This window comes from Acomys minous (assembly GCF_964271855.1).
Source record: "Acomys minous genome assembly, chromosome: 12".
NCBI lineage: Eukaryota > Metazoa > Chordata > Mammalia > Rodentia > Muridae > Acomys > Acomys minous.
The window spans coordinates 35,150,639-35,166,125 of record NC_140493.1 but is presented as its reverse complement, the minus strand read 5'-3'; the positions used below and the strand labels follow the sequence as shown (position 1 = coordinate 35,166,125).

At 41.5% G+C, this 15,487-nt stretch overlaps 1 protein-coding gene, 1 long non-coding RNA gene and 1 pseudogene across 4 annotated transcripts in view; 2 read left to right on the top strand and 1 right to left on the bottom strand.

The window, feature by feature from the left end:
* The window catches only part of LOC311578165, a 42,933-nt gene extending 38,754 nt beyond the window's left edge, over positions 1-4,179 (bottom strand). Inside the window, exon 1 of the long non-coding RNA XR_014772778.1 lies at positions 2,596-4,179. This is a non-coding gene — a long non-coding RNA (uncharacterized lncRNA). The remainder of the gene's footprint in view (positions 1-2,595) is intronic.
* Positions 1-15,487, top strand: part of SAMD12 (sterile alpha motif domain containing 12) — a 494,897-nt gene that overhangs the window by 377,941 nt on the left and 101,469 nt on the right. The gene's annotated exons all lie outside the window — the stretch shown is intronic.
* LOC311578969 (zinc finger protein ZPR1-like) lies at positions 8,901-10,074 on the top strand (annotated as a pseudogene). The gene has a single exon. The product of its transcript is annotated as a zinc finger protein ZPR1-like (transcript).

The window sequence follows — 15,487 nt, the reverse complement described above, 5'->3', positions numbered from 1 at the left end:
GGCCTTTGACTCTCTCAGACTGAACACAATGCCTTCACTGTGCTCAGAGCTTAGAGGGAACATATTATATACTGGCTAACTTGTGTCTCTCTGTTGTACACACGTATGTATGCTTATGTGTATGCATATGTATATCAAGACCTGAGGTCTCTGCCTTACTGTTTGAGACAAAGACTCTTGCTGAATCTGGAGCCTGCTGATTTAGCAAGACTACAGCTAATGAGCTCCAAAAGTCATCCCAGCTCCGCCCCCCTGCATTAGGATTACAGTCACAGGCTCTTACATGCGCCCTTGGAATCAAACTCAGGTCTTCCTACTTGTATGGCAAGCACTTTACTGACTGGGACATCTAGCCAGCACCCCCTAATTTTTCTCAATGTTTGGCTTGCCCAGCATTTGATTCTTCAAGCTTTGGGTTAGTTCTCTGTCTTCATCACACTGAACACGTTTGACTTTATCACAATTCTCCCATGTTCACACTGCATGCTCAGTACCGTTTCTGATGTTTTCTATAAAATATTCTATTCCGTTGTCACATAGCCGCCTTTCATTTTAAATGTTAGATAAGTGGGGTTCAGAGTGCTTAATTGATTTACCTAAGATAGGGAGGTGGTCTTCATTAAACCAGGATTAAAGCACAAGACAGGTCAGCACCATGCTATGCTGTTCCAGAAGCCTTTCTCATATGCCCAGAATACAATACGTAAATGATATGCTGGCTTTCCTCACTCTGCTTTGTCTTCCCACACAGACCATGCAACTTCCATATTTAGAGGCATTCCTAGTTAGACTGGTGGTCCCCCTGACCTAAACATCAGCATCTCAAACAAAGGGGAGAGATTTGCTGGCTTCTAGGCTTCTGGCTTCTAGGCTCCCTGGAGCACTACACTAGCCCCATCATAGGAATTCACAGTCACTCAAAAACCATTCCTGTTCATGGTCACCCAATTAGTCAGGAGACCAACCGTTCACTGGACCTCACTGAACACCTATCCAAGGAACATCACCATGCCTCCATCAGAAGGTCATGATATTGCTGACAAATCATTCTGAAGTTGATATTGCATCTAAAATCATCCTGCTTCCTAGAGCAAGAATCAAGAGGGCCTGCTTTCTTATAGACTATACAGAGCAACCCTGGAAATATCATTTCTCTTTTGTTAGAGAAAAACCACCTGTCCTTAGAACTACCTTTCTTGCTGTCTAAAATTCTATTTTATAAGGCATCAGAAATGACTTATGCAAATAGAAACCGCAGCTGAAGAAAGTTGTGCGCACACACACACACACACACACATATACACACACTACTTTTCACTTTATAAAATGAAATAATTGTTTGCTGAAGTAGTATTTTGACAATAGGAGCAGTTCCGTTCAGCTGATGGTCCTTGAGAGTGAACAGATTCTCATGAATAAAGAGGTACTCGTAGCTGTATTTATCTTAAACTGGATCTGTTTTAGAGAGCAGGGTATTTTAAGCAGAAGTATATGTTAACAAGTTTAAAGAATGTTCTAATAGGGACATTTTCTAGAGGGTTTTTTTTTTGTTTTTTTTTTTTTGGTCATTAACACTGTGCATACTTTAATTGGCTTCAATATGCTACTCTAACGTTTCAGAAGAGGATGTTCATCTTCCGATGTATTCCGAGATAAAGTTGTCTTCTTGCTAGTCATTTTCTCAGATGATGACCAAAATCAACAGTGGAACAGGCCAGCTGAGCAAACAGGACATGAATTTATCCATCCATTCCTTCCAGTGCCCATGGCAGACATCAGTAATCAATCTCAGAACACTGTTCTTATCAGCACCCTCTAAATAGCCAACATAAATCCATTACGTTGGCCACCAGTTTGTCCCTGAGAAGTCCTTTTGTCCCTCCATAGTGAGAGCCAATGTTCATGTTATAGTAGTTAAATACTAAAATTATAATCCCTTATATAACATAACAAAGAATTTTTTAAAATGTTCTTTGAATATAATACCACATAAACCATACATTATAAACAATAAAAAAAGAGAATTCAGGTTGAATTACTGTACTGTCAAACAACATATGATAGACTAAAATTTAAAAAAAATTAAGTTCCAAAATGACACAGTAGAAAATTCGACATCTGCCCTTGCTGATGAGTTACAATCAAAACACAGCACCATCAAAATATTGTATAAAATGAAGTTGTCTTCGGGCTGTGGGCATGAGGCTGTGCGTATGAGACATATACAAAACATAAATTAAGCCCATGTTTAGACCCAAATCTCATCCTCATGATGTCTTCTTATGTATATAAAATTCTCTAAAACCTTAAAATTAATTAAAATCTAATGTTCTTCTTCTCCCAAGGATTTCATGTAAAGACTACTCAACCTGAAGTTGTTGTAGTGTAGGAAACTGATTTGTCATTTGGAGTTAAACTTTACATTTCTACTGAATTATATTTTCATTTCTACTACTGGTGAAATGTCCCAATTGATCCATTATCAAAGAGGCTGTTCAGTTATTCTTTCTTACTATCTGTGTTTGTCAGACTTCCATCACTATGACAAACTACCTAAGATGGCCCGTTTATAAGACGAAAGGTTAATTTGCTCACAGTTCCAGGAGTCTCGGTTCAAGGTCACTTTGGCCCGTTGTCTGTAGGCTCGCGGCAAAGCAGCATATCACGGCAGGCGTGGCTGAACAACACTGTTCATGCCGTGGCAAACGAGAAGCACAAATAGAAAGAAGGGAGGGCCCAAATTAATATCCATGCCCAATGGCCGCCTAGCCCTCTCCCCAACACCTAAAGTCTCCACTACCTTTCAGTAACATCATAGCCAGACCATCCTAAAGTACATGGGTCTTTAAGGGACAGTTAAGACAGAAATTCTTCCCTGAGCTTCTATAATAGTCCCAATCATCAGTGGCCCCCTCATACTTACTGCTTCATACCCCAAATAGGCCCAGTCAACATTCCCTTTCTCGTAGGGGCAGGCAGGACCTGCTTTCCTCATTGATCATTATATGAGCACTCATCACCATTTGGTAGTGAGAGAATGAGAGGGGATAAATTCCCCCCTTTTAACTGCGCTCCCTTCCTTTAGCCGTACCTCCTTTAATCGTATCTTCCATATGTTGCCATGGGTTACCCTGGATACAGCACTTACCTAGCTGTGTATGCTTGTCACCTTTCAACTAGTGAGAGAAAGTTCAAGCTCTTCTCCAGCCATGGTGTGACTCAGCCAAGCATTGTACTTTACAGTCTAGTCGCATTAAGCCCTTCCACGTTCCCCATAAAATTATATAATTCCTGCTTTCATGCCTCCCACTCTTCCTAGAATTCTTTCACCACCTAATTCTAATGATCTGAGCCCAATTCTATTGTCAATGCCTTGGGAATCGGGGCTGGGCCTCTCTCCTGAAAGTTCCCCTCATTTATTCCTGTCTGTATTAGAGCATTTAACATGTGTTGTGGTTTGAATGTGACATGTCTCCCCTAGGTTTTTGTGTTTGAAACTTGTTCCTCAGCTAGTGGAACTATTTGAGAAGGTTGTGGAACTCCTAGGACGTGGAGCCTTGGTGGAGGAAATGTGTCACTAGAGGCAGGCCTGGGTTACGTAAACTGGTCCCACTGCTGGTTCTCTCTCTGCTCCCAGCTATCTCAAGCTCTGCCATCAGACTGTCGTTCACTGCATCCATCTGGAACTGTAAGCCAACATAAATCCTTCCCCTTAAGTTGCTTTTGCCGGGTATCTTTTTTTTTTTTAATCACAATGGAAGAAAAACTAAGATATCATGAATTACCAGAATAATATGTTTCTGTGCCTTCTTGACATTGTTTTGACTGAATATCACTGAAAATCCACATCAAATGGTAATGTATCTGTGTGTATTAATTGAAAGAATATATGCTGATTTTAAGTGCTACTGGATTCAAAGGCTCATAGATTATTGGAACTTCATTTTTCTATATTTCTTTTTATCCCGTATTCTGTGACAACTCAGATTAATCTCCTCTTGTTATAAAAGGATTGCCACTATTAATAATAAAAGTTTTGCTTTTAAATTTTATTTATTTATTCACTTTACATCCTAATTGCAGCCCCTGCCTCTCCTACCAGTCCCCACCTCCCACATCCCTTCCTCCATTCTTTCCTCTCCTTCTCAGAGAAGGGAGAGGTTCCCCCCTGGGTACCAACCTGCCATGGCACATGAAGTCACTGCAAAATTAGGTGCATCCTCTCCGACTGAGGCCAGACAAGGCAGCCCAGTTAAGAGAATGTCATCGAAAGGGGACCATCAGAGTCAGAGAGAGGGCCCCTGCTCTAGTTATTGGGTGAATGCACATCAAGACCAAATTACATATCTGCTCCATATGAGCAGGGGGCCTAGGACCAGTCCATGAGTGCTCACTGGTTGATGGTTCAGTCTCTGTGAGCTTCCATGGGCCGAGGTCAGTTGACTCTGTAGGTCTTTTTGTGGAGTCTGACCCTTCTGGATCCCTCAATTGTGCCCCACAACTCTTCCATTGGACTCCTCAAGCTCTGTCTATTATTTGGCTGTGGGTCTCTGCATCCATTTCCATCAGCTGCTGGGTGAAGCCGTTCATAAAGTTATGTTAGATGTTAGGCTCCTGTCTACAAGCATAGCAGAGTAACATTAATATGTTATCTGGGATTGGTTCCATGGGGTGGGTCTCAAGTAGGGCTAACATAGGTTTTCTCATACTAAGTTGCTCTTGTAAAAAAAAAAAATGATGCTTCTTCCTATTACTGTTTGATAAAAATCAATGACCTTCCTCTCACTGGTACAAAAGATGCCAGTGTGACAATTGATTAAGATTCCATGGTTGAAAAGTATAGATTCTTATAGGATGGTGAACAAACAAACATTGTCGAGGCTGCCAATGATATCATCTATACTCTCCTGTGAGACCTGGCTCCATGTGGTCATGTGCTCCCTGCTGTGTCCTGTGGATTTCCAGCATGCATCAGAGGATTTGATACCTGCATGGGAGCTAATCAGTATGCATGTCCTTGACTGATGGGAACTGAGCCTGCTTGGACCTATATCCTATTCACCTCTCTGCTTCAGCTCACAGATTCCACCTTGCACCTATTACTTCCCATCCCTCCGCTTATGAATAACAGGTGCCTGTTTCCCTAGAAATAGGTGACCTTTTCTCAATCAAAATCCACCATAAGCCCCACTACCCTTTCTCACCCCAATCGCAGAAATAGCTGCCTGTTTAAAGATGCTCGCTCCGAGGCTTCCCTTGCAACTGGAAGATTCTGTGATAAATGCAAAAATAGATGACCAGAAATGATAGAAACATCAAAAGAGATGGGTTTGCCAGTCAGCCCTTTTTTATTAAATAGTCCCCGAAGGCAGCTGCTATATATCTTTTGATTGTTCCTACAAAAGAAAGGATAGCAGAGAACAAAGAAACTAGACTCTGCAAAGAGGTCTGGGTCAAATTCTGGCACCACCAATTCTAAACTGTGGGCAATGTTGAGCAAGCGCTTTAGTCAGAGCTCATACCCTCCTGTGTAAGGTAGGGATAATAATACCACTACCTAAGAGTATACTAAAAGGCAAATGAGATGAGCTGTCTAGCATGGCTGGGACACTGTAAGACAAAGTAATTGTCATTCTTTCCTCTGAATGACTCTGGGAGCATTCATAATACATTCAGTGTTGTTGGTTCCTTTTCATGGGATCCAGAACTGATGGGCTCACCAAAGAAGCTCTTCTCTAAGCCATTTAGCCTCACAAAGTCTAGCTTGCAAGAATTCGACGCTTCTTAGCAATTTTTGGCATCTTCTCTAGGTTCCCCAAATGGCATGCCATACCTTGGCATGGCATGACTGTGTTTCCTGGGGAAGAAAGAGGAAAAAATGAACAACTTCCCCGTTGTCATCACTCTGGGAACCTAGAGAAAATGGATGCAAAAATGAGAGGCACTGTGTTTTCCAGTGACCTTCGGTGTTCTCAAGGTTCCTCTAACTGTGGATGTGTGCTTCCAAGCTTCCTGATATAGAAGTCAGTTTTATGTTCTGCTCCTGAAAACAATCAGCTGAACACACGTGGAAGCAAGAGAAGCGGTTTATGCACCTCACATACTTTAGACTTGTGGCAGCCATCTTCATAAATAAACGTTCACACAGTGCCATCAACAGGTTAGCCCTGCAGCCCTCCATGCCTCATGCCCATGGCTTTCTCTCCATTTCCTACTTTTCTTTTCTGCCATACTTTCCTTTGGAATTAAGAGAGAGAGAGAGAGAGAGAGAGAGAGAGAGAGAGAGAGAGAGAGAGAGAGAGAGCTTTCTTCTTAGTCTCACATTCAGGCCATTTTATCATCAAGTTTCACAATTTTGAAGTCCAACCCCTTCTTCATCAAAAATAATTGTCTGAAGGTAAGCTAGTTCTATCCTTGAGGGAATTCGAGTCTCATCTATTGGTAGTCACTAATAATATTACTTTCAAATGCAAACACAGATTGTTCTCTTACAAAAAAAATGTGTATGGGAAGAAGCATCCATGAAAAGAGCTACAGGTGTCCCAAGGTCCCAGTGATTAACAAAGCCAAAGCCAGGCTGTATTTGACACTTAGAGGAAATAGTTAGAGCTCCTCTTGGTTTCACACAGAGGGGAAACAGTTGACGGCTCGTAGCAAGGATGTCATTCAGCCGTATACCCTTTTCCAGCTTCTGTTTGGAGCCAATGAAACAAAGTCATCATCTCAATTTGTCATTTATTTCTCTATGCAGAATTTTTTTATTTATATAAATATTAAAACAAACTCTTCAGCTCTGTAAAGTCTTCAGTTCTTGGTGTTCCTGAGAAGATTAACCAGATGTGAGTCATTTCAAGTGCAAAAATGAAGGACACACAAGCTTTCCAAGTCTCCATCACAGCTGTGTGTACAAATGACAACAGCAGGAATATGGGACATATATTGTCTTCGGAACTTCAAGGCTGATTTCTTTTATACAAAAGAGATGCATTTATATTGTAGGGAATCTAGAATCTACACACAGGTAAAAAGAAGAAAGCAAGATTCATAAACTGTGAGAACACCCAGAAACAGCTACTGTTGAGATTTCATTGCAAATATCTTTCCAGTGGGTATATTCAGCTATGTATGCACTTTTGGTGGGATCACACATGGATTTCGTTTTTGTGCCACAAAAGCAACGTTGATATACAGGGTTTGGGGAGTGTTATTTGTTTTTTAAATGTCTTTTAAGGGATTCATGCAGATCTCCCTCCTTCCATACTTGGTTTCCATTACCTAACACTGTTTGCAAAAGTAACAATGGCACACATATACTATTGCTTTGAGGACGAATGGATTTCTGATATGTAAAGATAATATTGTGTTACAATCTTAAAAGCAGTTTTGTGTTTGCATGTATGTGCGTACATGCACATATGTGTATGCATGAGCATGTAGAAGCAAGAAGAAAATGACGCTGGTGACTTTCTCTACCACTCTCCACCTTTTTTTATTAAGACAGGGTCTGACAATGGATCTGGAATCCAGCTGTTGGCTAAACTGCTCTGCCAGAAAGTCCCCAGGCTCACCCTTTTCCCCACTTCTCAGCGCTTGGAATACAAGCACATATTAACATACATGGGAGCTGCGAATCCAAACTCAGGATGCCATGCTTGCACAGCCAACACTGTGCCTACTGAGCCATCTTCCTCTCCCCCTTCCATTTTAAGTTCTATTTATGTTTCCATGGGTACCACTAGATCACGGCTCCAGGTGCTGCCTAACATCCTACATCATTTTACTTAGCTACCTCCTTAGTGACATACCCTGGGTGCATCAAAGAACTGGGGGACATGCATCTGCTCTGGATCAAGGCTGGGGGGTTATTGGGTCATGGAACCCCTTTGTGTCTAATTTTGCCACATACTGGCAGGTTGCATCCCACACGGGTGAGCCATGTCAACTCCCCACACAGAGCATTCTCCCGGTCTCTAATTGTGTCCAATCTGGTTCATGTAAAGTGCTTCACGGTTGTTTACTTTGCATTTTCTGATAACTGGGTAGTTTGCGCATGGCCTAGCTTCCTTGCTAGTAGTTGAGTTTCCCATCCTAAGGCCAGACACTCTTAGCCCTTCCGTCTGACGGAGCGAGAGGGTCATTCTTGGTTTGTTTGTTTGTCACTCATCTTATTTGAAAATTTGCCCTAATAACTACTTTATGATATTTAAATTTGCCTGTATTTTGACATTCTGTTGTCTTTGTTTTAACTCTCTTTGGGGTCTTTTGTTTTAAAGATGCATATACAATCTTTTTCTTTTATGCTGTTTACACTTGTGGCACGTTATCTCATTTCTGTCGTTGCTTCATTTTGTGTGTCAGGCTAGATTATTTATTCTTCAAATTTTATGTTAAAATTAATTTTTTATATTAATTGTGGATGTTCAAACTATTATTTTCATAGTTTTTAAACCAGCTTCTCATTTGATTGCTATAACAAGTCAAAGCTGCAGATGTGATTTGTCTCATTGTTTAAAAAAAAAAAAAAAACAAATATACAAAAAGAAAAAAAAAAAAAACCCTAGATCAAATCAACATGAAATAATGACCTGCCCCACATCACACAGCCCATCAGTAGCCAATCCAAGACCAGAAATCTAGTCTTAGCACCTTACGTTCAATAGCATTCCCATGAGGCTTGTCAAGAATCCACATCATGAGCACATGGAGTGGTGTCTGCCGGCGGGGCTGTGCAGCCTGGACCACCCCACCCTGGAGGAGGGGGCGCTGCTATCCAGCCCTCATCCGCTGTGGTAAGGTCACCAGCCTGGGGGCGGGGCTTTGTTCCTGCCCCTCAGCGCACAGGATGAGGGGCAGCAAAACACCGACCTTGAGTCACTGTGTGCAAACTGTTACCAGAAAGGCTTGGCGCAACTTCTGCTCACCAAGATCTCTTTCTTTAGAGAAATAATCATGAGCTCCTTTTCTTGCGAGCACTGTGGCTGGCAGCAATCATGATCCAGGACCATGACTGTTAAGGGCCAAGGGGACATGAACAGAGAAGTGGTGAAAACAGACTCGGCCTCCGCAAGGATCCCTGAACTGGATTTTGAAATTCCAGCTTTCAACCAGAGCGGAGCTCTGACAGATCAGCAGTGCGATCTCTGGCCTGGAACAGGACCAATCCGCACGAAGGGCAATGGAAAGTGCCATAGCTGGAAGAATTGATGAGTTCATTGGCAAACTGAAGGACCTAAAGCAAACGGCTTCCCCTTTCACCCTGATCATTGACAATCCTTCAAGAAACAGCTTTGTAGAAAACCCACATGCTCCCCAGAAAGATGGCGCCTTGCTGATCATACACTACAGCCCAATGCACAGCAAGCACCAACAGAGAAATCAGGAGAGGAAGACCTTAGAAATGAAGTGCTCCGGTTCAACACAAACTGCCCAGAGTACAACGCCTCAGCTCAGACCAACAGGAAGCTTGTACAAATCCCTCACTTTAAAGAGATTCTTATCATGGCTTCCAACTGCGAGACTTGTGGGCATCAGACTAATGAGGTGACATCTGGAAGAGCGGTAAAGCCCTTGGGTACCAGGATCACCCTCCATATCACAGATCCTTCAGACATGACCAGAGACCTCCTCAAGTCTCTGTAGCATGGAACTCCCCAAGGTTGAGTTTGAACTGGGAATGGCTATCCTTGGGGGCAAGTTCACCACTCTAGGAGGGCTGTTGAAAGACATCCAAGAACTGGTAAGCAAGAACCCATTCACACTGGGTGACATCTTGAATCCTGATCAGTCGGAGAAACTGTGGGAGTTTAGCCATAAAATGGACCAGATCATCAAGGGCAAGATGAAGGCCCACTTTATCATGAATGATGCATCAGGAAACTGTTACCTGCAGAATATGAATGGCCCTGAAGATGATCCAGAGATGAAGGAAGAATGGTACAAGTGCACCTTTGACCAAAATGAGGAGTTCGGCCTCAATTACATGAAGACAGAGGGCTGTGTGGAAGGCCTGGCCCCACAGCGGTAGCAGTGGGCAGCTCACAGGCCAGCTCAGGTGCCAATAACACTGAAGGTTTATTTATGATTGTTGAAAAACAGTTAGCATCCACACCCTTGCCCATGGTGAGGAGGATATGGCTTGATCTTGAAATCTAAGCACATGAAGTGAGCAGGGGGCGATGCTGCTGCAGGCCGACTATGCTTCTTGGCTCTCTTTTGGAGGTTTTAAGTCAGTGTGAGAAGAGCCCCGGAAACACCATTTGGTCAGTCATCACCTTTTGCCTATGAGCTTTCTGCCCTCTAGTGCTGACCTCTGAACTTTGAGAAAGTGAGACACAAGTTGTAGCTCGCTTTGGATGTATGAAGTGCTAACTTCTTTTATCAGGAAAGATCACCTCAGGGACCTAGCGAGCAGAGGCGAAGGCACTTACATTAAAGTGATGGCTTTTAACCAACAACAACAACAAAAAGAATCAGGATTGTTTACTAAACGATATCCATGAAAAAAAATCATTGTCTTAAACTAGAATTTCCAAAACTTTGGCTTTACTGTCTCTCTCTCTCTCTCTCTCTCTCTCTCTCTCTCTCTCTCTCTCTCTCTCTCTCTCTCTTCAACTTCATTTGTGGCTGGGGATGCGGCAATATGTGCCTGAGAGGTTTCCATCCCTGGCTTTGCTCTAAATGTGCTGGGCACAGATAGTTTTGGGCTACCAGGGTAAGTTATCCTCTGAACCTGCCCTCAGATTCCAAAAATGAAGGTGAACCATACAACCAAGACCAGAAAGTTGGGCATAAATAATGAGTAGGGCAAAAGTTTCAATCATTCTCACATCAGAAAATGTCCTCCCAGAACAAGAGGGTGTCATGAATTTTGACCTTAGTGCAAACCGTACAGTGATGGATGTGAGAAAAATATCAAACTCTGGTGCCTAAAATCAATGAATGCCATCCTGGGAGTGCGACTAATGAGCCTGGGTCATGTGGATGCTTGTAGTTCCCCTGTGCTGTGCTCTGTGCCCCCACTGGCAACAGAAAGGGCGATGGGTGATGGGGTGGCAGAAGACTCATTCTTCAATATAATCTTACTTACCTTACAAAAAGCTATTCATGGGTATTCTGTGGTCATAGAATTTTTTTTTTAATTAGCCAAGTATTAGTTAGGGCGTTTTAATCTTGGCACGATCTTCAGCACCACAGGCAACCTCTGCATTCTCTGACTGAACATGTCTTCCTTGTATGAAGATTCCTCTTGTCTAATCCAACTGAGTAAGACCATAGTCAGTACTTTAAGAAGAATGGGTATTTCAATTGTTGGTCAGATGAGCTCAAAAGATTATAAAAACAATAATAAGTATAGCTTCTACTTGCTGCCTGCATAATGAGTGCCAAGCATTGTCCTCTAACAAGCACTGTTTCACTTATCTGGGGTGGGGAATATGTGCCATTGTTATCTCCATCTTCAATATGAGGAAATGGAGGCTTAGAGGGTGCAATGGGTTGCCGAAGGCTAGAAATCCAATACCTGGAAAAACCAGAATGCAAATCCAGAGCTGTGCAATTCCAAAAGTGAAGTGCTTTGTGCTCACAATCTTTGGACATTAGCCTTTGCTTTGTAACAAATTAAGACAAAGTATGGTCACTTAAAACCTTGTTGTGTCACTAATCAAGAAGTGGCTTATGCCTTGGGGTCTTTTGGGGAGGTATATTCAACATGTCAGTAGGGCTACATCTAGTTGAAGATTTTCCCTGAGCCAAAGATCTGCCCCACCCCCATCATTCACAGAACTGTTAGGGAGAGACCTTAATGGCCAGAGTGATCTTCCTTTCTCTAAAGTAGTTGTTCTCAAACTTCCTAATGATGAGACCCTTTAATACAGTTCCCCTCGTGTTGTGCCGACCCTAATCATTAAATTATTTTCGCTGCTTCTTCATAAGTCTAAGTTTTCTGCTGTTATGAATCTAATGTAAATACTGTTGGAGACAGAGGTTTGCCAAATGAGTTGCTACTCACAGGTTGAGAACTGCTTCTCCAGTAGCATATGGGTTATAGCCATAAATGAAACTATTCTATAGGGTTTTTGTGACAATCAACTGAGAAAAACCTATAAGATACAAGCTAAAAGATGCTACACAAATTTGAATATACTCATTGCTCTAGGAATCTGCCACCACTTTGTACAGATTATTTAAAGCTATTACCGATTCTGCAGAAGAATGCCCGAGATCACAACTGTTGACCTCTACCCTAGGAAAGCCAAGCCCTTATGCAGGTGACATGTTAACCAAGTCTTTTTATGTAGAAATGAGAAGACCTGGCTTGGCACACAGCTCCCATGAAGCTGTTCATAGGCAATGGCATGGATAAGAATCTCCACTTCTTCTTATGTTGGGTAGAAGAATAAAGGTATGGGAAGGAAATCTGAGAGCTGTTAGAAATCAGGCTCTGAACCATTTGCTATTTCAGCTTGCTGGGATACAAACCCAGGATGGGAGTTAAAAGTGATCTGATAGAAAAGGAAGCCAAATTTTAACCTAAGAACGCAGATCATAGAAGAATAGTGTCTGATGTGTCCACATTTTTAGTGAGGAAAAAAGTGTTCATTGAGAGTCTAAACTCCGGAGACAGAATTTCCTTTATAGGCAGAACATCTAGAAGAGCTCCTGGCATATAGTAGGTGCTCAGGCAACAGAAGTGTCTATGTATTCTTGTTATTATTATCATCACTCCGTTTTCTTATCATTATTCTGGGGATAAGGATGTGCAGATATCTATTCAGTATCTTTACTACTCATTCAATTGTTTCCTAAGTTCATAAGAAAGCAACCTTATGTACTACTGTATTCTCATTACTTAACCCAAAGAAGATACCCACAGATGTTTTATAAGAATTAGCATACATAATGCAGAGCTTTCTATGCACAAGCTTTCCTCAGGTGACAGTTATCACATTATAATCATCACCCCACCACCACTATTATCATTGTCATCATCAATGGCACCACCAGCATCCTCATCCCCAAGACGTAAGAGTATCCTGGTGTGATAATTCGATAGTGCTCTTAGTCTATGACCAGAAGATATAATTTCCTCTCCCACTTAGATATCTTGTTCACAGTAGGATATGCTGCTTTTTCCATGGTTACTCATAAAGTGTTGTTATGCTTTGAGGAGAAAAAAAAATGTATCCCCATAAAATTGCCATAGTCCCTCCCACTGGATTTACCCAAAGTATGCTAAGTCATACTCTCATACTTGACAGCTCTTACGGAATCCAAACTCCACTATTTACCAAAGAAGTGACCTAAAGGAAGTTACCAAATGTACCAGGACCTGTGCTGTGGACTCATTTATGAAAACAAAACAAAACAAAACAAAAACCATTACCAACCAAATAACAAAAGGTCATTGTGAAAAATGCAAGATATGCTCTTTGCCAAGTTTCTTGTATGTGCCTTTTCCATGATAGATTCCTATGTTTGGGGAAGGAATGACTCATGTATATACATGGATGATGTATTTTGTACTTTTGCATTCGTAATGCTTTCCAACACTTCACTCAGCATATGAAGAGAGACTTCCAAATACTAGGAATCTGAGTGTGGAGAATACATGTTCTAGGAGTCAGTGGGACTTCAGCCAACCCCTAAGATATACCTCTGAGTTCTGGGATCTTATTCACAAACTATGGGAAAATCATGTTTGCACAGCAATATAGGTATGCTGCCTTTAAAAATGACTAAGATGTTAGACATTATGTTATACATATGCTTGACCACAGTGGAAAAACAAAAAATCCTGGGGGCAGGGACTAGGTTACTGGCTTCCTGATACCACGAGGCTAATATTTGATGCTGAGCTGACGGTACTGACTGGAGTGGAGTATCTCATAATACATGCTAAGCAAATGTTAGGTGTGTCACCTTTGGTTGTCCCCTTTCATGGTCCTATGAGCGAAACATGACTACTGTTACTTCATTTCATAGATGAGGGGAAAGGGGCCAGCACAGTGTTTCTCAAACTGGCTTGTACAGAGTGTGTATTATTGCTGAATCCTTTTGCCTTACTGATTAGTGCCCCCCCCTCTCTCTCTGATAAATCACCAAACAAAAAGTGCAAGCAGCTGAAATTCTAGCCAAGGCCAGCTTTGGTAGATGAGTTGACATTACAATCTTTTGAAGTTTGGAAGAGTCTTGTCTTCTTCTGTTCTTTGATGTTTTATATATATATATCTTAGAACAAAGAAAGAAAAAGAGGAAGGGATGAAGGAAAACACAAAGATACAGTTACTATTTTCCTTGTTTCTTTAGTGTTGATATTTAATTATATATATAATTATTATATTTACACACTTTTAATAATGATACGAACAGGCTAGAGGGATGGCTCTGCAGTTAAAGCCATCTAGAAGAACATCTGTTCCTCTAGAGGACGCAGCAGCTACATAGCCGCTCACAACTGTCTGTAACTCTAATCCCAGAGGATCCGTGGCACCAGGCATGCATATGGTGCACATATATGAACATGCAGGCAAAATACCTATACATGGAAAATAAAATAAATATATCATATGAAATAATAGTAATAATGATAAATATTCTATTAGGTAAGGTCATCAAAACTCATAATCGTAACCCTATATGGATGGGAAAATTAGGCCTGGGTAAAGGTTTCCCAGCCTTCTGTCTTCTCCTTCCTACCCACTAAATCCTCCCACAAGGAAAGCCATAGGTGTTATTATAAAGAAACTTCAGAGGTCTCTTCTTGGCATATCCATAAACAGGGTGCCTCGAACACTACAGCTAGAGAGAAGAACAGCACATTCAAGGCACCCAGCATATGTCTATCGGTTTTTCTAGATAGTATTTAGCCTCAAGCCTGAAAAAAAAAGTTATTTCCCATTGACTCGCCCCCAGGAACTTGTCTGAATTTTACACTAGCTTGCTGCTGCTGCTGCTGATGTTGATTATGATGATGATGATGATGTCCAAGACACAAAAAACTAAAAAGTTGAGTATATATGTGTGTGTGTATATATACACATATATATATACATATAATTTTTCTCCCAACAATTTGACAATGTTGGCACAATCATTAGATACCCCTTTTCATCATATGAAGAAACATGAAGACTGAGAAGCAAGTGAAACGACCCAGAGCTTCAGGATATACCGTATTTTTTGGACTATAAGTCACACCTGACCATAAGATATACTCAGTTTTTAGAGCAGTAAAACAAGAAAAACAGTTAAAAACAGCAATTGGACCATAAAGCACACCTTATTTTTCCCTCATTGGGGGGTAGTGCATCTTATGGTCCAAAAAATATGGTAAGTTGCAGAGCAGATGTAATGGCGGGCAATCTTGTTCTTTATGAGTCACTTATGGTCAATTGTCATACAGATTGAGTGGATTCAATCATGAAACCACGTAGCCCAGTGCCTCTCCTGACCCTATGAGGGTGCTATTACCACAGTCCTCCACTTACCA